General features: G+C 47.0%; 1 protein-coding gene across 8 annotated transcripts in view; it reads left to right on the forward strand.

Annotated features, from left to right (window-relative positions):
• LOC141131536 (proto-oncogene Mas-like) overlaps positions 1 to 23,818 on the forward strand; it is a 124,846-nt gene that overhangs the window by 71,694 nt on the left and 29,334 nt on the right. For 2 of the 8 annotated variants that reach the window (XM_073618911.1, XM_073618912.1), the window contains exons 2-3: positions 15,002 to 15,092; positions 18,540 to 18,641. The exons of 3 other annotated variants lie outside the window; for them this stretch is intronic. The gene's annotated coding sequence lies outside the window, so the exon portion shown is untranslated. Of the gene's footprint in view, positions 1 to 15,001; positions 15,093 to 18,253; positions 18,642 to 23,818 lie in introns of those variants that run through there. 3 more of the 8 variants (XM_073618916.1, XM_073618915.1, XM_073618913.1) reach the window with 2 other exon arrangements.

A 23,818-nucleotide genomic window follows, 5' to 3' on the forward strand; every position in this document is an offset into this window, starting at 1 on the left:
TTAAGCCACTTTGAGTATCTTGGCGTGCGGTGGGTGTATCTGCAAGCATGGTGGAAGTGGTGGGTGGTAGTGGGGGGGGCCCTTGTCAACTTTTGCATCGGGGCCCACAAGCTTCAAGCTGTGCCTCTGGGTACCAATCACTAGTGAAGAAACCCTAGCACAATACCAGGGTCCTCCATCACCTATACCAAGTTACCTCAGCTTTCCGGCTGACTGGTTGCTGTATTGCACTTAGAAACTTGTACTGTAGTCACTGGCAACGACAACCCAACTCCCAAGGGTTAACTTGGCTGCTCATAGGATACCTGTACTGTATCTTCTCCATGTAATGTCTCTCCCCTTAGTGTGACCATGTGAAGTGATACTCCATGCTTTGTGCGTCCTTAAATAACTTCAGACCAGACAAAAAATCAGTTTACAAGAACTCATTTTACTGCAGGCACTTCTTTTGTTACTGATAAATCTTACAGCTCCATTCCAATAGATATGCTTTCAGCTCCTAATACATAGTAATCTCTCTGATGCCTCCTGTACCCTTGCCCAATAGTTGATCATACCTTTAGTATTTAAAATGTTCATTCTGGTTGAGCATAATGTCCATGTACTTGAACCCCAACCAGATTACTCCTAAGGGTGTGTATAGGACAAAAATCAATTACATGGCAGCACAGTCCCCTCTCTTGTTCTCATACACGGAGCGAGCCCTGGCAGATATCCCCTGATATTTATGGCCTCCACTAGGGGGCAGCGTCATAAACATCAAGGAAAGGAAAAAAAATCAATTTAACTCTCTCCGGACTAGAAGGCACCAACCTATAGACACATCATATAGTGCAGACAGTTGAAGAACATATGACATATCCTACTGTCAACAGCAGTCTCGTCATCGCTGCTTGACAGACATGACTGCTGAGGCGCAATGGGCTTAGGTCCCACTTAACGTAACACCAAGGGTTCAAATCCCCCACCACCCTTGCCCTTTACTCCATTAAATAAGACACTTACAACCATTAGGTTGGAAAGGGCAAGGCCACAGCTTTATTAAATTCCAACACATAACATGTGAACATATTTAACCAGTACCAGTCACAGTCGTACTGTGAGCACTTAACCAAATGAGGGAAGTGGGGCCTGTCCTTACCATAAGTGCTGGATAGACAGCCTTTTCCATCAAGGGCATAGCCCATTTCAGCAACTTTAACTGCTGGCAAGGTCAAGAAAACCGCCAACCGCCCATCAGTTAATAACTGATGAGCGCCCCACTGCAGCCAGCGCCTGTTCCACACCTCGCTGCAGGCCAAGGTTGAATATATCCAACCCAATATCATGAAGGTGAACGCCATCCGGTCTCAACAGATCATCATTATTACCCTCCAGATCCTTGTGACTGATGACGAACCACCCCTATTTGCCGAACAAACTTGGCGACCTGAGCGTTCACTTTCTGACGGAAGCATTCTAGCCAGGAGGCCATGTAATTCCCTGGCCCACAGCAGGAGAGACACAATTTTCGACCAGATGAGCACCAAATTAGTGTAAACTGCATAGCATTGAGCAATGTCCGGCTTGATGTCAGAGATCAAGTCCACAGAACGTGTATAACCCACATCATTCCCCCCAGCGTGAAGAATCAAAATGATGGGGCCAGACACGTGGGACCAAATTCGTGAACACTCTGGAAGGACCTGAGGCCAGCGTAAACCGCGAAGCCCAAGCCAGTGGATCCTGGCGAGATCATAGGTAAAACCCCAATTCTTCCAGTAGCTCCGAACTTCCGCCCAAGGCGCGGCCCAGTAAATGAAGAAATCTCCCATGATCCAGAAGAGAAGGGTCTCAAAAGGGGAAACAAATGGACAGCAACAGGGAAAGGATACCGGAGAGAACAGGGAGAAACTGGACGCTGGGAATTTGGGGAATAAGTCGCACACCTCCAACCCCGCAGGACCCGATAGATCGGGAATGCTTTTCTGATGTCCTCCCACCCAAGGAGCTGAAACCAAGAAGGACAAAGAAGGCATGGCCAACAAAACCGTGGAACCCGAATAACCTTTTTTGTAGTAAATAAATAAGGTAAGAAATTAAAGCCATGCGTCTTTCCTGTGAAGACAAGATGGAAAACTAACTCCCCGACACCTGGAACCATTTATCCCACACTCGGCAGTACGACGCCCACGTCCGAGGGGACAGCAAGACCCAGAGGACTAGCAAACCTTGGAAACGAGGTTCCACAAATAGGCCGGCCAGGGGAGGCCCTCCAGGGAAGCCAATGGGGCGAGGGCGCGGAAACGATGGAGCTGTGAACGAGAGGGAGCATCGGCAATATCATTAGCGGTTGCAGGGACATGCCTAGCTCTAAAGCAAACGTTAAACTGAAGGCACTTTAAAACCAAAAACTGCAGCAACAACATGACCAGAAGGGATCTGGCAGACTATTGATTGACCACCTGCACCACACTCATGTTATCGGACCAGAAAACCACCTAGCGATTGCTCAACCGCTTGCCCCACAGCTCAATGGCGACAATAATCGGAAAGAGCTCCAGCCGTGTGAGGTTGCGCAAAAGATCCATGTGGGCCCATGAGGCTGGCCAACATTCAGCACACCACTCCCCTTGGAAAAGGCACCAAAACCACAGGAGCCTGCCGCATCAGTGTATAGCTCCAGCTGTGAGTTTGGTACCTCCTCCAGCAACCAACATGACTGGCCATTGTAGGACTGGAGGAAGGATAGCCACATCCCCAAGTCATCCTGCGCGGGCTTGGTGATACGGATATAATGGTGGGGGGCAGCCACCCCCTTTGTGGCCCATGCCAGACGTCTACAGAAAATCTGTCCCATGCAGACCAAGTGACCCAGCAAAGACTGAAGTTGTTTCAACTGCAGTTTATTATTTATTTATTTATTTTTAGCCCCTTTTGGCAAACGAACCAGGGATAGTATCCTGGCCAGCTGGAAAACCGTCTCCACGGTGTCGATTTCAATACCCAAGAAGACCAGAACCGTCACAGGGCCCTCGGTCTTGTCGGCTGACAACGGGATGGCACTCACAGCTGTCAGCTGGGCCCACGAAGAGGAAGTTATCCAAATAGTGTAACACGGACTGCAAACCAGCCGCCTGGACAACTACCCATTCAAGAAAACTACTGGAGAGTTCAAAGAAATAACAAGAAATGGCACAGCCCCTGAAATTAGCATCCCAGCAGATGGAAGCATTCCGGGTGGCCGGAAGGAGGCAGGAGGTGGACTCAATGTCCGCTTTGGCCAGCAAGTCCTGATCAAGTGGAGTGCCTTGTCAATTGAGGCGTAGTGGACCCTGTATTCCTCCTTGTCGATGCCGTCATAGACCGAGGAGCCAGAAGGATAGGACAAATGGTGGATAAGGCGGACTTTTTCCTTCGCCCTCTTGGGGACAACACCGAGGGGGGAAACCCTCAGGTTGTGGAAAGGGGGAGATCAAAGGGGCCCGCCATGCGCCCCAAGTCCAATTCCTTCTTGAGTTTATCGGCCACCATGGACTCAAATTGAACGGCAGTTTTTTTTTTTTTTTAAATTAGGTGCCATGGTCGACACATCCGAAGGAGTAAAGGAGTAAAGTAAACCATCCCTCAAGGTCAAGGCTTCTCTATGAAGGGGGGTACCGGTCCAACCAGTGAAGCATCTCTGAGACGATCACTGGGGTCCTCCGGTTTAGAAATGTCAGGCTTGGCCCCCGGCCAGGAAAGAGCATAAGCAATAACCACAGGCTACCATCCTGGCAATCAAAGCGTAATTCCTTCCTTGATGCCTCTTTTTGGCGAAACTGCCTGTCGTAGTGGAACCAACACTGGCCCCCGTACGCTTTGTAGGCACCCCAAATGAGATCAAGATAACAAAAAAATTATGTACCAACTCTGAAAAACCCTCGCAAAGCACTCCGGCATAAGCACAGAACCCCTGCAGCCAGTTCCTGAATGTCCGAGGAAGCTGCTTAGATTTTTCGCACTGCGCTGCCACGTCAACTCGACAGGATTTGTTGATTGTTTCACGGTCAGGGGGGGCTAAGGTGAGGAAATCCATAAATTCGCGTTGCCAGATTTTATCCTTGACATCTTCCGACAGGTGCTAAACCGCACACAAAGTGCCACCCACGAAAGAGGCTGTACTTCATGCCGAACCCGACACACCCATGTGAGACAGGACTGATTTTACTGCTGTCACAATGCGTTCATCCGGTGGACCCGATACGCCAGCATCACCGGAGCTACACCGCAGGCAGGTGCAAGGTCGCATCAGCAGGCCCCCAATGGGAATCTCTCGCCCTGCCGGGTGCAGGGAGATGGTGGGGCGAGGCTGTGGCAGTCGGTGTCCGGAAGGAAGCTCCAGCCCAGCTGCTGATAGTCAGAGATCAGTAAAGATGGGGATGGGAGCAGGGGACCGTCGGCCATCCCCCGCCCAGCCGGGCTCAGAGAGATGGGAGACGGCAGGGGTATGAGGCAGGGGGCGAGAAGTCTGAAAAGCACTGCCATCCCCCACCCAGCCGGGTGCAGGGGGATGTGGGATGGAAGAGGTCAGAGTCAGGGGGTGAGCAGCATGCGCCAACCCACCATCCCCCACCCAGATGGGTGCAGGGGGATGTATGAAGGCAGGGGTCAGCGGTGCGGGGTGAGCAGCCTGTGCAGCTCCACCATCCTGCCCCAAGCCGGCTGCAGGGGGATGCGGGATGCGGGATAGAAGAGGTCAGCAGCAGGGGTGAGTGGCCTGTGAAGCTCCACCATTCCCCACCCAGCCGGGTGCAGGGGGATGCATAAAGGCAGGGATCAGCGGTGGGGGGTGAGCTGCCTGTGCAGCTCCACCATCCCCCACCCAGCCGGGTGCAGGGGGATGTGGGATGGAAGAGGTCAGTGGCAGGAGTGAGCGGCATGCGTCTACCCGCCATCCCCCACCCAGCTGGGTGCAGGGAGATGCATAAGGGCAGAAGTCAGCGGGGTGTGAGCGGCCTGTGCTGCTCCACTATCCCCCACCCAGCTGGGTGCAGAGGGATGTGGATGCACAGGGGACCTGGCAGAGGCTGTGATGCCTGGAGCTGAATTTGAATCTCCCGCCCAGCTGGGCGCAGGGAGATACGCCAGCTGTGACTCTGCACGGAGGAGGGAGGAGGACGGGCGGCCAGTGCCAGAGCTCCAGGCTAGCGTGCCCGGCATCTGACACCGCGGGACACTCTACGTGCGCCCCCCACCCCTGCTCCGCCGAGTGCCAGCGGAGCAGTGGGGGGGGACAGGGAAGGCAACAGGCTGTGGGAGGCGGGGAGCACAGTGGCACCCGCCCGAACTGATGAGCAGGAGCCATAGGGGGGAGACAGGCTGCGGAGCCCAAGCGCAACGCCATGTGACCCTGGTGGTCCTGGAGCAGGCTGGGTGAGAGGAATCCCGGCCCGCGGAGCGGACAGATGGGGGAGACCCGCCGGGGGGAGCTCTGGCAGCGGGGAGAAGCAGGGGGGAGGGCAGGGGCCCATGGCAACTGGATTTCCAGGGGAATGTGGGGGGTGACATTTAGAAAGGCCTCGAGGGACTGGGGCTGAGGAAGGAGGGAGGATGGGTACATCTCCTGGCCCAAGCAGCCTGGGGCCCCCGGGAGGAGGTGGAAGGGGGGGGACGTTTCAGGGATAAGAATACAAGTCACCATGTCCTTAGAGAGCAGCTCTTCCAACGACTCTTCCGAAAAAGACCCAGAATTCCCTGGGGCACACAATTTCCTGAGCTCAGGCCCATCCCATCCCACATGTCCCAACCAATCGTTCCCCTTGTCACGCACCTAGCGATGCCCCCATCAGTCAAGGCTCTCTTTCCCTAGGGAGGGGCTCAAGAGGCCTTCATTGCATTCTGTTTTGATCATTTCAGTTGACCCGCTTATATTTGTAAACTGCCTGTTTTTTTCTGTGCGCAACTGAGAAATAAAGGATCTATTAAAAAAAACAACATATGAAATAGGAAATGGCAAGGTGACGTAACATATACACACACAATGTGTGTATATCTGCCTAGTCCTAGTTTCAAGATGTATCCCCTATAAATACAGGTTGTCAACACACAAAAGATGCATTAATATTATATAAATATAATATATTATATATATATATAATATTAATGGCAAGAGAATTGTGTCTTGTATACGTTTGCTTCAAGTCTATCCCATAACTGGCCTTAACAGCAAGGAGCACATGGAAGGGTGCCGCATGTCCAACAAAAACAAAGAAAACTCCCAGCTCAACTTACCAACCAGCCTGCAACAAACTGAATTATCCTGTCTAATAGTTCACATAAAAAACAGGGGTTTAGTTTGCACACATTTGCAAATACATGTGCAAGCTGCAGAGGCCTGCGATTATGTGCAGTCCTGACTATAAATCTGCCTTGGAAAACCTGGCCTCAATCTATCCATTACTATATACAGTATCTCACAAAAGTGAGTACACCCCTCACATTTTTGTAAATATTTTATTACATCTTATCATGTGACAACACCAAAGAAATTACACTTTGCTACAATGTAAAGTAGTGGGTGTACAACTTGTATAACAGTGTAAATTTGCTGTCCGTTCAAAATAACTCAACACACAGCCATTAATGTCTAAACTGCTGGCAACAAAAGTGAGTACAAACTGGGCCCAATTAGCCATTTTCCCTCCCTGGTGTAATGTGATTCATTAGTGTTACAAGGTCTCAGGTGTGAATGGGGAGCAGGTGTGTTAAATTTGGTGTTATCACTCTCACTCTCTCAACTCCAAAATCAGCAATGTTATCTGTTTAAAATAGTTACCTAGTTATTCATCTACATATGCTCTTGTAGAGGCATAGAAATCACTACAGAATAGATAGATTGTATCTACTGCATCAGAGATCGAAGAGGCACCACCCAATTAGGGTGTGCACCTCAAAGCTCAAAACTAAGGTGTTGGTAAATGACATATTTACTAGCCCGTTCCCTCGCTCTCCATCCTGAAACACCCCCAGTAGAAGTGTGGGGGGGGGGAGAGAAGAAAAAGTAGCAGCACTGCAGGGCAGCCAACATGAGGGAGGCTAAGCCATGCAGTAGGGGGAATCCGACACCACATGTAATGATTAGGTTGTGCCCAGGAGCATCTGGCACACCCCTTGCGCATGCCTATGATAGTGATAAACACATCTAAGACCCCTGGCACACCCCTTGCGCATGCCTATGATAGTGATAAACACATCTAAGACCCCTTTCACACTGCCGGCATTTTTCAGGCGCTACAGCGCTAAGAATAGCGCCTGCATAGTGCCTGAAAAAAGCGGCTCCATTCACTCCAGTGTGAAAGGCCGAGGGCTTTCACACTGGAGCGGTGCGCTGGCAAGGTGTCACAAAAAGTCCTGCCAGCAGCTTCTTTGGAGCGGTGAAAGAGCTGTGAACTCACCGCTCCTCCACCGCTCCTCCACCACTCCTCCACCACTGCTCCCAATTGAAATCAATTGGACAGCGCTGCGATACTGCCGGCAAAACACCACAGTGGCAGCGTTTTGCAGGCGGATTTAACCCCTGTTCGGCCGATAGGGGGGCGGTTTTAACGAATAGTGCAGCTAAAACGACGGTAAAGTGGCGCTAAGAATAGCGCCGCTTTATCGCTGACACCGGTGGGGGCTCAGTGTGAAAGCCCTCATAAGGTTTGTTTACCCAAAACTATATACCTATATAACTAAAAGTAGATATACTGCATATTAGAATGTCGAATTAAGTAGAGTGCTGAAGGCAGTTCTTTACTTACAGTCATTTTTAGTTCAACCAGCGAGCTAAACGAAAAAAAAAAAAAAAACAGGTTCCTCCATCCACACAAATATGGTGGATGTAGGAATTCCCACCCACGGGGACATTGGAGATCCTAGCAGTGACATTTAGAACTGTCAGAATACACTGACAAAAGTTTTCCAACTTGTGCGTTTGACAGAATTCGATCTAACAACTGACTTCCGTTAAACGGGGCCGTCCATACACTCATTGAAATTTGGGTGGTCCCTGCTGAACCAGGCCACATTTTGATCTGTCTAACTTCAGTAAGCAACATGTGGATGTTCAACAAGTTCTAATTGTAACTATGTTTACTGTAACTATTATGGTTTGTAAATGAACTCAAAACACAGCTGGATTACATCCTTTGTATTACAAGGACGGTGTGACTTTTGGCTCAGACTGTTTAACGAAAAACCTAACTACAGTCAAAACGTTATATTCAGTTTTGTATATGGTAGAGAAGGGTTAGAACAGCTGTCAGGTTTTAGAACTGGAATCCAGGAAAACAACCATATACACAGATGAACTACACATATAGAAGCTGTTTTACCTAGCCTTTTTTTTCTGTCCACGTAGATTTGAGATTTTCACAGGTCTTTCATGCAGTCCTTTCTTTACTTTTGTACTGCTGTAGTTCATTAATGCATACAGGTGCTATCTGTAGCTGCTTGCTGTGGTGCTAAACTGGTTAACAGCTGAATCAGTGAGAGGAGGGCGCTGCTGAGTCAGGCAGCACTGCACTGTGGGTACTGTAGTCCAGAGGAGAAAGACTACCGTGTAATCAACTGCATTTCCCAGAGGAAGTTTGCCAGGAGGAGGGGAAAGAGTTGCATTTTCTCAGGCTGTACAGGACACAGCTTCCTCTTGCCATGAGGAAGCCTGGCGACTGCACATCGCTGTTCAGTGTGCACCATCACTTCTGCATGTCGGAGGCCTGAGCAGGATTAGGAGTGCTGAATTTGGAAATGCCAACAGCCAGAATCACCTGGGTGCAGAGCAGAGAGTGGACTAATCGCTGTGTGTGGACTGGTGAGTTACTGATGTGGGGATTTACTATCTGCTGCTAAAGAGAGAGACTGAGCTCTCTCTAGGAACTGACCATACAGTCATCTAGTAGCCTTATTGCTGCCTGAAGACTTCATTCTTATGTGCACCACTAGTACGACCAAGCCCCAATGCTAGCTGGCTAAAGATTTAGAACTATTACTGTCCCTTTGCAGCTGCTACACACAGACCTTTACCTATTGCTTATGCTAAGAGGTACCTCTCCGTGGACATTGCACCATAGCATAGCAGTTCTCCAAGAGTGCACTCTAGATTAGGTATAGTATTATTATTCATATTGCAGTTAAAGGATAAGTTCACCTTTAGAAACATGTTACATGTTCCACCTATTTTCACCTTCTTAATTGCGACACTGGGCTAGGGATCTTCTCCCCGCACCCACTGTCACAAATTGAAAAGAATGCGGCCTTGTGGGGTGGAGCACAAATGTCTGTGAATGACTGAACTACAAATACGGACATCCTTTGTGTTTGACAGCTTGCAGGGATGAGCCAAACACCTCCACCCCCCCCCCCCCCCCCCCGGTTCGGTTCGCACCAGAGCATGCGAACAGACAAAAAATTTGTGCGAACACGAGAACACCTTTAAAGTCTATGGGACACGAACGTGAAAAATCAAAAGTGTTCATTTTAAAGGCTTATATGTAAGTTATTGCCATAAAAAGTGTTTGGGGACCTGGGTACTGCCCCAGGGGACATGTAACAATGCAAAAAAAAGTTTTTAAAATGGACGATTTTGTAGGAGCAGTGATTTTAATAATGCTTAAAGTGAAGCAATGAAAATGAAATATTCCTTTAAATATCGTGCCTGAGGGTCCCCTTAGTCTGCCTGTAAAGTAGCGCATCTTCCCCATGTTTATAACAGTACCACAGAAAAATTACATTTCTAAAGGAAGAAATGTTATTTAAAATTGCTCACAGCTGTAATGTATTACCAGATCCCGGCAATATACATAAAAAGATCATTGAAAAAAACAGCGTGGGTTCCCCCCTTCAGGTCTGGTATAGATATTAAGGGGAACTCCACACCAAATTTTTTTTAAATGGCGTGGGGGGAACCCCGTGCCAAAATAAAAAAAATAGCATGGAGGTCCCCCCAAAATCCAAAACAGACCCTTATCTGAGCATGCAACCTGGCAGGCCACAGGAAAAGGGGGGGGAACGAGAGAGCGCCCCCCCTCCTAAACCATACCAGGCCACATGCTCTCAATATGGGGAGGGTGCTTTGGGGTCCCCCCAAAGCAACTTGTCCCCATTTTGATGGGGACAAGGGCCTCATCCCCACAACCCTTGCCCGGTGGTTGTGGGGGTCTGCGGGCGGGGGGCTTATCGGAAAATCTGGACGCCCCCTTTCACAAGGGAGCCCACAGATCCCAGCCCCTCTTATGTGAATGGGTATACAGTACATTGTACCCCTACTCATTCACCGAAAAAAGTGACAAAAAAGTAAAAACGACAGGAAACAATTTCCCGTCCCGCCGACTGCTGTCTTTTTGCTGTGACAGCTCTTATATAGGCAAGGGCGGGGCCACCCGCTGACGTACCTGGATTACCCCGCCCTCCTCTGACAGCACATGAAGTCAGAAGGGGCGGGGTCACTCAGTTACATCACTGGGTGGCCCTGTCCTTGCCTATATAACAGCTGTCACAAGAGACAGCAGTCAGCGGGACGCCTCCCATCGAGGTGGAGGGTTTTTTTAAAAATAAATTTCTGACCTATCAGTGCCATAAAGATGGATGGACATCCAGGGACAATTTTTTTTTTTAATAAAGGGCTTGTCAAAAACCGTGTATTGTGGTTTTTACTTTTTGACATTTTTTTTGGTGAATGGGTAGGGGTACAATGTACCCCTACCCATTCACATAGATGGGGGGGTGGGATCTGGGGCTCCCCCTACACCGGGCAAGGGTTGTGGGGATGAGACTTTTGTCCCCATCAACATGGGGACAAGGTGTTTTGGGGCGACCCCAAAGCACCCTGCCCATGTTGAGGGCATGTGGCCCGGTATGGTTCAGGAGGGGGGCGCTCTCTCGTCGACCCCTTTTCCAGCGGCCTGCCAGGTTGCATGATCGGATAAGGGTCTGGTATGGTTTTTAGGGGGGACCCCAAGCCAATTTTTATTTACTTTTTGGCATGGAGTTCCCCTTAAAACCTATGCCAGACCCAAATGGCCTGATATGGATTTTGGGCCGTTTTTATTTATTTTATTTTATTTTGGCATGGAGTTCCTCTTAACCACTTCAATACACTATATTATATATTGTACACTGCACTATATACCCTGCACTGTATTATATATACTACACTTACTGCACTATATACTCTGAACTGCAGTATATATACTATACGGCCTCCACTATATACTCTGCAGAAAAATTGGGCCTTAGGTGTTGGTGGTGCCAGAACACTGTAACCCATCACAGTTACTCTTGTTGGGTGCAGAAACGGGCCCTGCTGTTAAATATTATTTTAAAAATTGTAATTACATGCCCCAAAACAGGGGCAGAAAAATTGGGCTTTTCCTTTGACCGAACGAAGCCTCAGATACACGTTGTCCAGCACCAGGAAATGGTAATCTTCCAGGGTTTGGAAATTCGTTACACAAACTTTTCTTCAGGGCCTCCTGAAGATGTTTCATCCTCTGCTCCCTCTGGGAAGGCAGGATGAGTTCTGCAACTTTACCCTTGTAACGTGGGTCAAAAAGGGTTGCCAGACAGTAATGATCCCTCTCCTTGATACCATGAATCCTAGGGTCCTTTCGCAGGCTTTGCAGAATCATGGAGGCCATGCAGTGTAAGTTTGCAGAGGCATTCGATTTGGAGTCCTCTGGGTCACTAAGGATCACATTATCTGTAACTACCTCCTCCCAGGCACGTACAACTGTCTCGCTGTTCTGCCTTAAGTGCCCTGTCCATGATGCCACGAAGCGTGTGCTCCGAAGCTTAAAACCTATGCCAGACCCAAAGGGCCTGGTATGGATTTTGGGGGGGACCCTATGCCGTTTTTAATTTTTTTATTTTGACGTGGTGTTCCCCTTAACCACTTCAATACACTATATTATATATTGTACACTGCACTATATACCTTGCACTGTATATATACTATACGGACTGCACTATATACTCTGCAGAACAATTGGGCCTTAGGTGTTGGTGGTGCCAGAACACATTAATCCCTCACAGTTCCTCTTGTTGGGTGCAGGAACGGGCCCTGCTGTAAAATAGGGATGGGCCAAATGGACCCCTGTTCGGTTCACACCAGAACTTTCGAACACTGCGAAAGTTCGGACCCGAATAATGAACTCAATTAAAGTCAGTGGGCCCCAAACATCAAAAATCAAAAGTGCCCATTTTGAAGGCTTATATGCAAGTAATTGGGAATAAAATAGTTATAGGGGTTTGGGTCCTGCCCTGGGGGACATGTATCAATAAAAAAAAGTTTGTGAAAAACGTCATTTTTAAATGAGCAGTGATTTTTTTATTTTTAAAGAGAAAGCATAAAAATTAAACATTTCTTCCAATATAGTGCCTGGTGGGTCCCCTTAGTCTACTACCTGTTAAGTGGCAGATCTGTACCATGTCTAGAATCTGCTGCAGAAATAATTGCATTTGTAAAGCCAAAAAAATGACATTTTCCCTGCAAGCTGCTTTTATTTTGCTCAGCAACAGCTGGGTATGATGAGGCGACAATGTAGTGCACTGGGAACAAGATTAGAGATTTTTTGGATACATTCTGGTGTCACTCTGACTTTGGATAGAAAAAATGGGTGCGAGGGCGCATGCGCGAAGGACTCCAAGATGGTCACGTAAGCCGGGAGCTCCTCACTACCCCAGCCACCCTAAAGCCGAATCGGAGCCAGCCGCCAGCCCGCACACAGCGGGATCCGATCGGGGAGCACAGCAGCATCCCCCCTGTGCCAGGGGGAACAGCAAAAAGGGATCTGGGACCCCAATTCGCCGCCGAAGGAGTGCAGGTCAAAACCAAGATGGCGGCTGCGCCTCAGCCACGAGACACAGTCTCAGGGGGAATGACAGAGAACAGGCAAGTGATCGCCCCTGCTACACTAGCCTTCCCTCCTCAAGCGATCTCCACAGCCCCCCTCAACGCATCCCCCTCAATTAATAGCACAGACTCGCTGGAAGATCACTCCCTGGCCACCTTCATGCTAACTCCTATGGGGAATACCTCTGCCCCCCAGCACACTAGCAATGCTATGGGCGGCCCAGACCCTGACATGCCCCAGAATGCAGGTGATCTCTTCATAAAACTATTGGAGCTTTTGGAGCGGGGATTAGCTCATACGCCCCACAAAATAACAAATGACATTCGCTCTGATTTTCAGAACCTGGGCACCAGAATAGAAGCAATTGAACAGAAACTCGATTTTACAGTATCAAGGGCCAATCAAAACACAGATCATATTCAGGTCATACAAGAGCAGTTGGATGTGGCCTTAAATAGGATCGATGACCCTGGAAAACCGATCGAGAAGGGAGAACTTCAGGGTCAGAGGCATCCCAGAATCTTGCACAGATGTGCCCTCAGCGGTCCAAGATGTGATCAAAACTCTCATACCTGCTATTTCTCCACACAAGCTGGAGTTAGACAGAGCCCACAGATCACTGGGACCCCCCAGGAAGGATGGGTCCCCCAGGGATGTGGTGGTAAAACCGCACTACTATGGAGTAAAAGAGGACATTATGAAACTTTCTCGTCAGCAATCCCACATCTCCTTCCAAGGACATGATGTTCAAATATTTGCGGACATTTCTCCAATGACGGTACAAAAGCGCAGAGCCCTCAAACCACTTTTAGCGATCCTGGCGCAGAAGGAAATCAGATACTGGTGGGCTTTTCCCTTTAAGGTTTAAAATTTACCTACAAAGGTAAAACCCACTCCTTCACCAATATACAGGAAGGAGAACAGGTCCTCCTTTCCCTGAAGTTCATATCTCAGGACTCAGAAATGGACACGTCAAATGTACAAACAGGATCCTCCAAGAGACCTACTCCTACCAGTCCAGTTTCCCCCCTTATGAAAAAAAAAACAAAAGCAGATGCTTGAGGGAACCTCTGCCCACCTGATTCCGGAAGTAACTCAACATCATACATCCAACTCCTCAGGGACAGGTCAAGGGAGCTATTCTCCCTAAAAACTCTCCTCTCTGATTTGGGGGCTCCCCCAGAATCCCCCCCATGGTTTGTGTGACCATGCTACGGTTTCCTAAGGGATAACGGAGTCCCCACAAACCCAGTCCACCTAACGACCCTGAGACCTCAGGCCTGACGGGCTCCATTCTTGCAAGAGTTAGGTTCGCCACTCAAAGCACACATTTCTGCTCACTTCTCGGGTTCTGTGCATGTGGGACGGACTTTCATGGGCCGTTCCCTATCTGTTTGAGGACTACCCTGCTCTCTCTCTCTCGACACTACAACATGTCCCAGAGGACTAGTCTTTTGACTCCCTTCCCTCTTCGATTTATTTAGCACCAGCTCCTGGAATTGAAGATATGCAGACGTACAAGAAAACTTCCTGTGAAGGATACTCCAAAGACTTTAATGGGACTTATTGAGGGCATACCAGTGGGCTACTAATACATACCCCTAACAACCCAGGACTTGGAAAACTCATCCCTTAGTAGCTTTGGGTGCACCCCAACCCACAATTCTCCCCCATCCCCCTCATTCCTCCCTCTCTTCCCCCAATCCCCTCCTTTTCCCTCCCCACCCTTACCCACCTCTCCCTTTCCCCCATACCCCTCCCTGGCTTATTATGCCACTCGTTAGACTATATCAGACGGCTGGCTTTGATTCATATGTTTTATAATATTATAGTTCTTATTTGGTTTTCTCCAAGAGCTTAATTAAAGTATTTTATTTTAGTTGACCAATAGGGATGGCGCTGACTGGGGTAGCAGTCATGCACCTCCATCCCACGATAATGGGTACCCCATTTTCGGGAGATGGACAGTTAGCTCCTTTTGAGGGCTACTATGGTTTATGGTTTGGCGACATTGGGAGGCACCTTTTGCCCTCCCGATGCCGCAGGCCCTTTTTGGGCCGCTTTGTACTATATCACTCGCTCTCTCTTTCTTTTTCTTTTTCTTTTCTTCTTTTCTTTTCCTCTAACCTTGTCTTTTTTTGTGCCAGTCCTCAGGTGATGCTGCTCCACTCCTCTCCTCCAGGTTCCAGGTTCTGCTCCACACCTCAAGAAACAACACTCCACAGCATCCCAGAGGAGGTAAGAAATATCTATCTTAATATACTTCCTCCCTTCCGCCACCATGTCAACTAACACCGTGCCCCCAACATCCATTAGGTTAGTATCACATAACGTGCAAGGTCTTAATTCAGCTATAAAAAGCCGAAAAATATTTCAGTCCTATCAAGCCCAAAAAATGGCAGTAGTTATGCTTTAAGAAACCCATTTCCCCTCGAGATATAACCCATCATTTCTGCATGCTCACTACCCCCTATTCTTCCTAGCTAACGCAGAGGATAAAACCAAAGGTGTAGCAATACTATTTGCGAAAACTTGTAAATTTAAGCCCCTACTAGTGCACAAGGACCCAGAGGGTAGATTTATTTTAGTCAAGGGCATGATAGATGAGTGTTTGTACTCATTCATATCATATTACTCTTCCAATAAGGGCCAGACAAAATTTTTTCAAGCAATGTTTCAAACCCTAAGCCCTCTTTTGGAAGGAACAGTAATATTCGGAGGTGACTCTAATATCGCTTTCGATCAAGGCCTAGATAAATCTAAACCAGTGTTTCTCAACTCCAGTCCTCAAGGCGCCCCGACAGGTCATGTTTTCAGGATTTCCCTCAGATGAAATGGCTGTGGTAATTACTAAGGCAGTGAAACTGATCAAATCACCTGTGCAAAATAATGGAAAGCCTAAAAACATGACCTGTTGGGGCGCCTTGAGGACTGGAGTTGAGAAACACTGATCTAAACCTCTCGTCGCACAACCCGTCCGCCCCACGAAATCAAGTTCCAAGATAGCGAAACTTATTTATCAACAAGGCCTAGCCGACATCTGGAGAGAACATAACCCCACGGAAAGGGATTTTACCCATTATTCAAACCCACACAGAACCTATTCCAGGATTGATCACATCCTCATTTCAGCGATCCATATTCCATGTGTGCTCAAGGCCTATATCAAGAACACAGCCCTGTCAGACCATTCCATGGTGGTTATCTCTTTACAAGGCAGATTCCACAGACCTCCCACTCCCCACTGGAGACTCAATTAAAATCTACTTAATGACCCTATTTCAGTGACAGAGATTGAGAAGGAGTTGAAAGATTATTTTTTGCGGAATGATGTGGAGGGAATCTCGGCGGAGACTCTATGGGCAGCTCATAAAGCTACCATCCGGGGAAAGCTCATTCAAATGTCTTCTCAATGAAAGAAGGAAAAAATAGCGGAGATTGAGAAACTTGAGAGGGACTTCTCGCCTTATGCAAACAACACAAAGGGGACCCTTCTAAAGTCCAAATAGCTCAGATAGACTCAGCCAGACTAGCTTTAAACTTAGCTCACACAGTTAAGGCCGAGAGATCTCTAAACTGGAATAGTGCGAAATTTTACTTTCAGAGAGACAAGATGAGTACGCTATTAGCAAGAAAGCTCTCCCCTAAATATAGTGCCTCTATACTTCCAAATCAGGCTGCAGGATGGTTCCACAACACTTAATCCCCAAAAAACCCTACAAGCCTTTCAGTCTTTCTACTCTAAACTCTATCAGAAAAACGACACTATAGAAGAATCTACTATAAAATCCTTCCTAGATGACCTTAATATACCCACTCTAAGTAAGGATCATGTAGAAATCATGGAAACACCCTTCTCAACAGAAGAAACATTAGATGTGATTAAAAAATTAAAAGGAAGTTCAGCTCCCGGCCCAGATGGCTTCTCCAATCAATATTACAAAACCTTCGCAGACACCTTAGCACCTCGTATTACTAAATTTTTCAACTCCAAACGGGAAGGGATCCCGGTGGAGTCCCAACTAAATATGGCTTTCATCTCAGTCATTACCAAACCCGACAAGGACCCAACTTTAGTAGAAAACTGCAGACCGATATCCCTTATTAACAACGACTTAAAAATACTTACTAAAATCCTAGCTAACAGAATAAATTCATTCATCAACCAATATATACACAAAGACCAAGTGGGTTTTATCCCAGGAAGGCAAGGCCCAGATCAAGTTAGATGGGCAGTAGACATTGTCTCACTACTACAATCGGGATGGGATGGAGGCCCACGCCAGGAAGGCTTACTTCTGTCATTGGACTTACAAAAGGCCTTCGACTCCCTCTCTTGGTCTTACCTCTTTGTAGTCCTGAGACGCTGGGGATTCGGGGAAAAGTTCATAGGAACTCTGAAAGCTCTATACTCCGATCCTAATGCCAAGTCAAATTACAGGGATACTATTCGTACCCCATTCAAATAGCCAGAGGAACCAGACAGGGATGCCCCCTTTCCCCTCTGATATTTGCGTTGGCGATAGAGGTGCTCGCCATTGCAATCAGATCTAACCAAAACATTAAGGGCGTACAATGTGGACCGAACACCCACAAGTGCGCTCTTTTTGCTGATGATATCCTTCTATTTGTCACATCCCCAACTACCTCCCTTCCTAATTTATGCAAGCTCTTAGAAACCTTTGGGTCCTTGTCGGGTCTGCGGGTCAACATGGACAAATCCCAAGCTCTAAATATCTCAATTCAACCGGCAGAAGTAGACAGGCTCAAACCTTCATTCAAATTTAAATGGAGCGACTCCTCGATCCGTTATCTTGGGATAAACCTTACCCCCAAGTTTGAGCAGCTTTATCAGGCTAACTTTCCTCCCATGTTCTGTAAACTAGGATCTGATCTCCTATCTTGGTCCCAATACAATATTTCATGGCTAGGTAGAGTACATTCTACTAAAATTACCCTATTGCCCAGGCTCCTCTATTTATTTAGATCACTCCCGATAGGAATTAAAAAACATCATCTCAAGGTGTTCCAGGGGAAGATTATCAAATTTATATGGGGAAAAAAGGGCTACAGGCTAGCCCACAATATTCTTTATAGTCCCAAAACAAGGGGGGGGGGGGCTAGGTCTGCCAGACCTATATAGCTATTACCAAGCAGCCAGACTAGCCCAACTCTCAAAGGTATACTTCAGATTCGAGAAACCCGATTGGATAAATATAGAGAGACAAGCAGTCCCGTCACACACCATAGACTTCCTCCTCTGGTGCCCCATGAAATCTAGGCCCTCTATCCTGTCACCGGCATTATCCCAGTCCTTTAAATTATGGGACACCCTGAAACACTTACCAGCCCTGACCTCAGTCATCCGCCCTCTAGACCACATTTTCCATAATCCCCACTTTGGACCGGGCATGGACATCAAGTCCTTCCAATGGTGGCTGGACAAGGGGATGTACCGTATAGGACACTTTTATACACCCTCTGGACCGATCACGTTGAAACACTGTAATGATAAACTTGAGCTTCCGGGCTCAGAGAGATTTAGATTTCTCCAGATCTCTCACTTTCTCTCCTCACTAAAGAAGGGGTATGCTAACCCTCTAGAATTCACACAATATGAGCGATGGTACAGCCAAGCTTTAGACATAAAGGGGGGTATATCTCTCATATACGCATCACTTTTAGAACCCACCACCAAATTTTCCTACATGGAGGCGTGGGAGAGGGATCTGCAGGAGACCTGGAACCTGGAGGAGTGGCATAAGAGGGGAACTAGAGCCTTCAAAGGTATTCTAAATATTTCTTTGATAGAAGCTAATTTAAAAGTGTTGATGAAATGGTATCTTGTGCCCTCCCGACTGGCAACTATGTTTTCTTCTACCTTCCCATTGTGTTTCAGGGATTGTCAAGCCCAGGGTTCCATGCTCCATATATGGTGGGAATGCCCGAGATTAAGAGGATTCTGGAACAAAGTGTTCGTTTTGATTCGAAAAGTCACGGGTCTCCCTGTCACGAAATCTCCCCAGGCACTGCTTAATGCCCAAATTCTTAAGATTGCAAAACACACGCAAAAGTTGATAGCCTTTATGCTACTAGGAGCTAAAACCACCATAGCTAAGGCCTGGAAGCAACCCACGATGTCTTTTCAGGCAGCCAAAAGAAAGATTTCGTGGATCATGTCCCAAGAAAAGCTGGTCAGTAATATGACGGACACCACTAAATCCTTTGAGGCAATATGGGAACCCTGGGCTAGACATATAGGCATATCCTTTGTTCCTGGAATACAAACGGTACAGACAAGCTAGTGTAAGACCAGGCCTTGCACCTGTCTTCTCAACCCTTCTTCCTTTTTCTTTTTCCCTTTTTTTCTTCCTTTTATTTCCTTTACTCCTATGATTCACTATCACAGCCTCAGTTTACCAGTACTATTTCTCTTACTATTCCTCATTGGAGTAGAACCGTTAAAGTCAACGTAAGCACTTGAATCCTTCGTAGGATTCAAAGACTCATAGCGGATCACCTCCAGTTGGAGGGGAGCTGTTGGTGAGGATCGTCTGCCTCTCTAGCAGCCTCTACAGTCTCCTCAGAAACTATTGTGAGTCACTGGACACGAGACCAGTAATGGTCCCTGGGGAGTCTGAACTCTTTCCCTAGAGATGGGGGGCACCTGAAACAGTGTGAGCCCATAAGGGGTGTCGGGAACGCCGACCCGCTCAAGGGTTATGAGATACCGCTTTACATACATATCCAGTTTCATTTATATGTCGCTGTGATTAACTTTATTGTACATTTTGTTGGCTATACCCTTACTGGTATGGGTTATGTCAGTTTGTATAATGATTTATTTACATTGTACTGCACTGCTCTTTAATAAAGTTTTTTTTAAATCTCAAAAAAAAAAAAGAAAAAATGGGTGCATAAAAATTGGTCTTTGGGTGTCGGTGGCACCTTCCCACCATAACCCTATAGAGGTAATCTTGATGAAAGCAAGAATTGACCTTGCTGTAAAAAACTGCAATGATGTGCACCTGTCAAACAGGTGCTGAAAAACTGGTCTTTGGGTGTCGGTGGTGCCTTCCCACCGTAACCTTATAGAGGTAATCTTGATGAAAGCAAGAATTGGCCTTGCTGTAAAAAATTGCAATGATATGCACCTGTCAAACAGGTGCTAAAAAATTGGTCTTTGGGTGTTAATTGTGCCCATGAAACCTATACCAAAAACATTCTTCCAGGTGAAATGATTGAACACCCTCAAAGCTAGGCAGCCTCGAAGTTCTGCAGAGATTCCACATCACAAAAAGACTTAATCAGTGATATCAGCATCAGGGGCTTCATAGCTGGTAATCCAGGACTGATTCATTTTTTTAAGAATCAAACGGTCCACTGAGTCTGTGGACAGACGCATTCTATGATCAGTAACGAAACCTCCTGCAGCACTGAATGCTGTTCTGAAAGCATGCTGGATGCAGGGCAGCCCAACAACTCAATAGCATACTGGGCACGTTCTATTCTCATGACCCAGTAAGTCAGTGGATTGTCAGCTAGAAAGCTCTCCATCTCTGTTTTGGCCCTGAGGTAATCGTCCACCATGTGATGCAGACGCTGCCGATGGGATGTGGAAGCTGACAGCCCTGGACAGTGAGGACTAAAAAATTCCAAAATGCCTCACTTAGGCGGACGCCTTCTCCAACACTTCTCTCTTGACCAACAGAAGACTCAAAACAGCGCTTTCCACAACACTGTAACCTACTGGAGTCAGGAAAAACGTTCAATAAAATCCTCTTTAACGTGCCCTCAAGAGATTTTATCTTCTGCACTCTCTGTGGGGATGGGATGAGTTCTGAGGCCTTCCCCTTTTAGCGGTGGACAAGGAGGGTTGCCAACCAGTAATCATCCTTTTCTTTTATGCCACATATTCTTGGGTTTTTTGCAGGCTTTGAAGCATGAGGTTGCCCATTCACCTCAAATTTGCCAAGGCTTGAGAAGAAGACTCCTCGGGGTCACTCAGGATCACAGCATCTGGAACTTCCTCCTCCCAGCCACGTACTACTCCCAAGGGTCCTGGGGTTGGAAAGCCATCGTTTACAGATTGATGCATGTCTTCCTCTTCTTCGAAGCCTATGAAAGTTCCAGCATCCTCCTCCTCATCCTCCTCCACTCTCTCCTTCCGTGTGTTCTGTGACATAGGAATGATGGTGTCTGGATAAAGTGGGCCTTCAGAGGAAAGGAAGTCCTCCTCTTCCTCCTGCTGCTCTGCCTCCAGTGAACTGTCCATAATGCCACGCAGAGTCTGCTCCAGCAGAAACACAACAGGGATTGTGTCACTGATGCATGCACTGTCACTGCTCACCATCCTTGTGGCCTCCTCAAATAGTGACAATACAGTGCATGCTTCCTTAATGATCAGCCACTGGCGTGGGGAAAAAAAGCAGAGGTGGCCTGAGCCTGTCGCTGTGCCGTACTGGCACAGATACTTGTTGACGGCCCTCTGCTGCATGTATTGCCACTGCAGCATTCCCAAAGTTGAGTTCCACCTGGTGGGCATGTCAAAAATCATGCGGTTTACGGGCAGGTAGAATTGCCACTGAATTTCAGCCAACTGAGCACTGGCTGCGTATGACTGCCTGAATGGCTACAAACTCTTCTGGTCTGTTTTAGTACATCTTGCAACCCTGGGTACGTAATTAGGAAATGCTGCACCACCAAATTGAGGACATGTGCAAGGCATGGAGGTGGCAGAGGAGGAGGGGGTAGAGCTCACAGGTCTGGCATCCTCACCACCAGCTGTATGGAGATGTAAGGGCACAACAAGCTGCAGCACTGAGCCCAGTCCTGCATCCTTTCGAGTTGTAAGCAGGGTTACCCAGTGTGCTGTGAACGAAATATATCATCCCTGCCCATGCTTGCTGGACCATGTGTCAGCAGTAAGGTGGATTTAACGGCTGACTGCCTTGCTCATTGATGCCAGAACATTCCCTTCAACTTGGCGTTAAACTGGCAGTAATGAACAAAACTATATGGTGTTAAACTGGCAGTAACGCACGCAAAACTATATGACGTTAAACTGGAAGTAACGCACACAAAACTATATGGCGTTAAACTGGCAGTAACGCACGCAAAACTATATGGCGTTAAACTGGCAGTAACGCACGCAAAACGACATGGCATTAAACTGGCAGTAACACACGCAAAACTATATGGCGTTAAACTGGCAGTAACGCACACAGGACTATATGGCGTTAAACTGGCAGTAACGCATGCAAAACAATATGGCGTTAAACTGGCAGTAACGTACGCAAAACTATATGGCGTAAAACTGGCAGTAACGCACGCAAAACAATATGACGTTAATTTGGCCGTAACGCATACAAAACAATATGGAGTTAAACTGGCAGTAATGCACAAAAAAAGATATGGTGTTAAACTGGCAGTAACGCACGCAAAACTATATGGCGTTAAACTGGCAGTAACGCATGCAAAACAATATGGCCTTAAATTGGCAGTAATGCACATAAAACAGTATGGCGTTAAACTGGCAGTAACGCACACAGAAATATATGGCGTTAAACTGGCAGTAACGCACAAAACTATATGGCGTTAAACTGGCAGTAACGCATGCAAAACAATATGATGTTAAACTGGTAGTAATGCACACAGAAGTAAATGGCGTTAAACTGGCAGTAACGCACACAGAAGTAAATGGCGTTAAACTGGCAGTAGCACAATCAAATAGACCGTCACTACACTGACGCTGAACTGTCCCTCCTTTAGTTATACACTAATGTCAAAATTACTGACACGGTCTCACTACACTACACTGAAACTATATGAGCTGTCCCTACTCCACACTAATGTATGTATGAATGACACGGTCTCACTACACTACAGTGAAAATATCTGAGCTGTCCCTACTCTAGCTGCACACTATGCAAAGCTGAATAATGGTCCTCCTCACTACACTCACACTATCCCTAGACTGACACTAAACTAATATTCTACACTGACAATTGAAGCAAAATAGCACAGTAGAGCACAATAACTAACAAATAACACTGAGGAGAGCCCTGTTCTATCTCTCTCCACGCCAAAATCACACTAAAAATTGCTTCCATTGAAATAATACTTTTATACTATGGGGCGGGAATGAGCCATGATTGGAAAAAGTCATGATGACAGTGTCCAATCAAGACTCTGACAGTGCTCTGTGCCCTGCTTGGCTGAAGCTTTCACTGCTTCAGCCAATCAGGGCTTGCAATGCACTGTTCAGCGCTGCAATGCATTGTGGTCGGTTCGGGGGGCGAACAAACGGTTGAACGACCCGTTTGTTCGGATGTTCGACGAAGGTCCGAACAACGAAAATTCATACTATTCGAATATATACAACCCATATCATTGAATAGATTATTTTTTCTTCAGTCAAATAGGCCTGATGTTGACCCCTTCCTCTGACATTGGTAACTTTTTGTGGTCAGATCATGCTCCAATATTTTTGGAGCTGACAATAACTCAATATAGGAAACCACAAGGATCATGGAGGTTAAATGATAACCTCCTTAAAGATAAAAAATTCAGATAATACATCACTATACAATGGGAAACATTGAAATGTGTATTGCGAGGATTGTTCATTAAACAAGATTGAAAAGGGATAAAAAGCATAAAATATTGCAAATATTGGGAGAAATTTCATTATTAGAAAATAAGAACAATGGATACAAATCTGAAGCCTTTAATATCGAAAGAGGTACCCGACAGGGTTGCCCATTATCTCCCTTATTATTTGCCCTTATACTCGAACCCATGGCCCAATACATCAGAACAAACCAAACTATAACTGGCATTGAAGTAGGAGGTATTACACACAAATTATGTATATTTGCAGACGATATATTACTTTTTCTATCATCACCACAGGTCTCTGGTCCTAACTTAATACCAGCTCTTGATGGATTTGCAGCCCTATC

This window comes from Aquarana catesbeiana, linkage group LG03, assembly GCF_042186555.1.
Source record: "Aquarana catesbeiana isolate 2022-GZ linkage group LG03, ASM4218655v1, whole genome shotgun sequence".
NCBI lineage: Eukaryota > Metazoa > Chordata > Amphibia > Anura > Ranidae > Aquarana > Aquarana catesbeiana.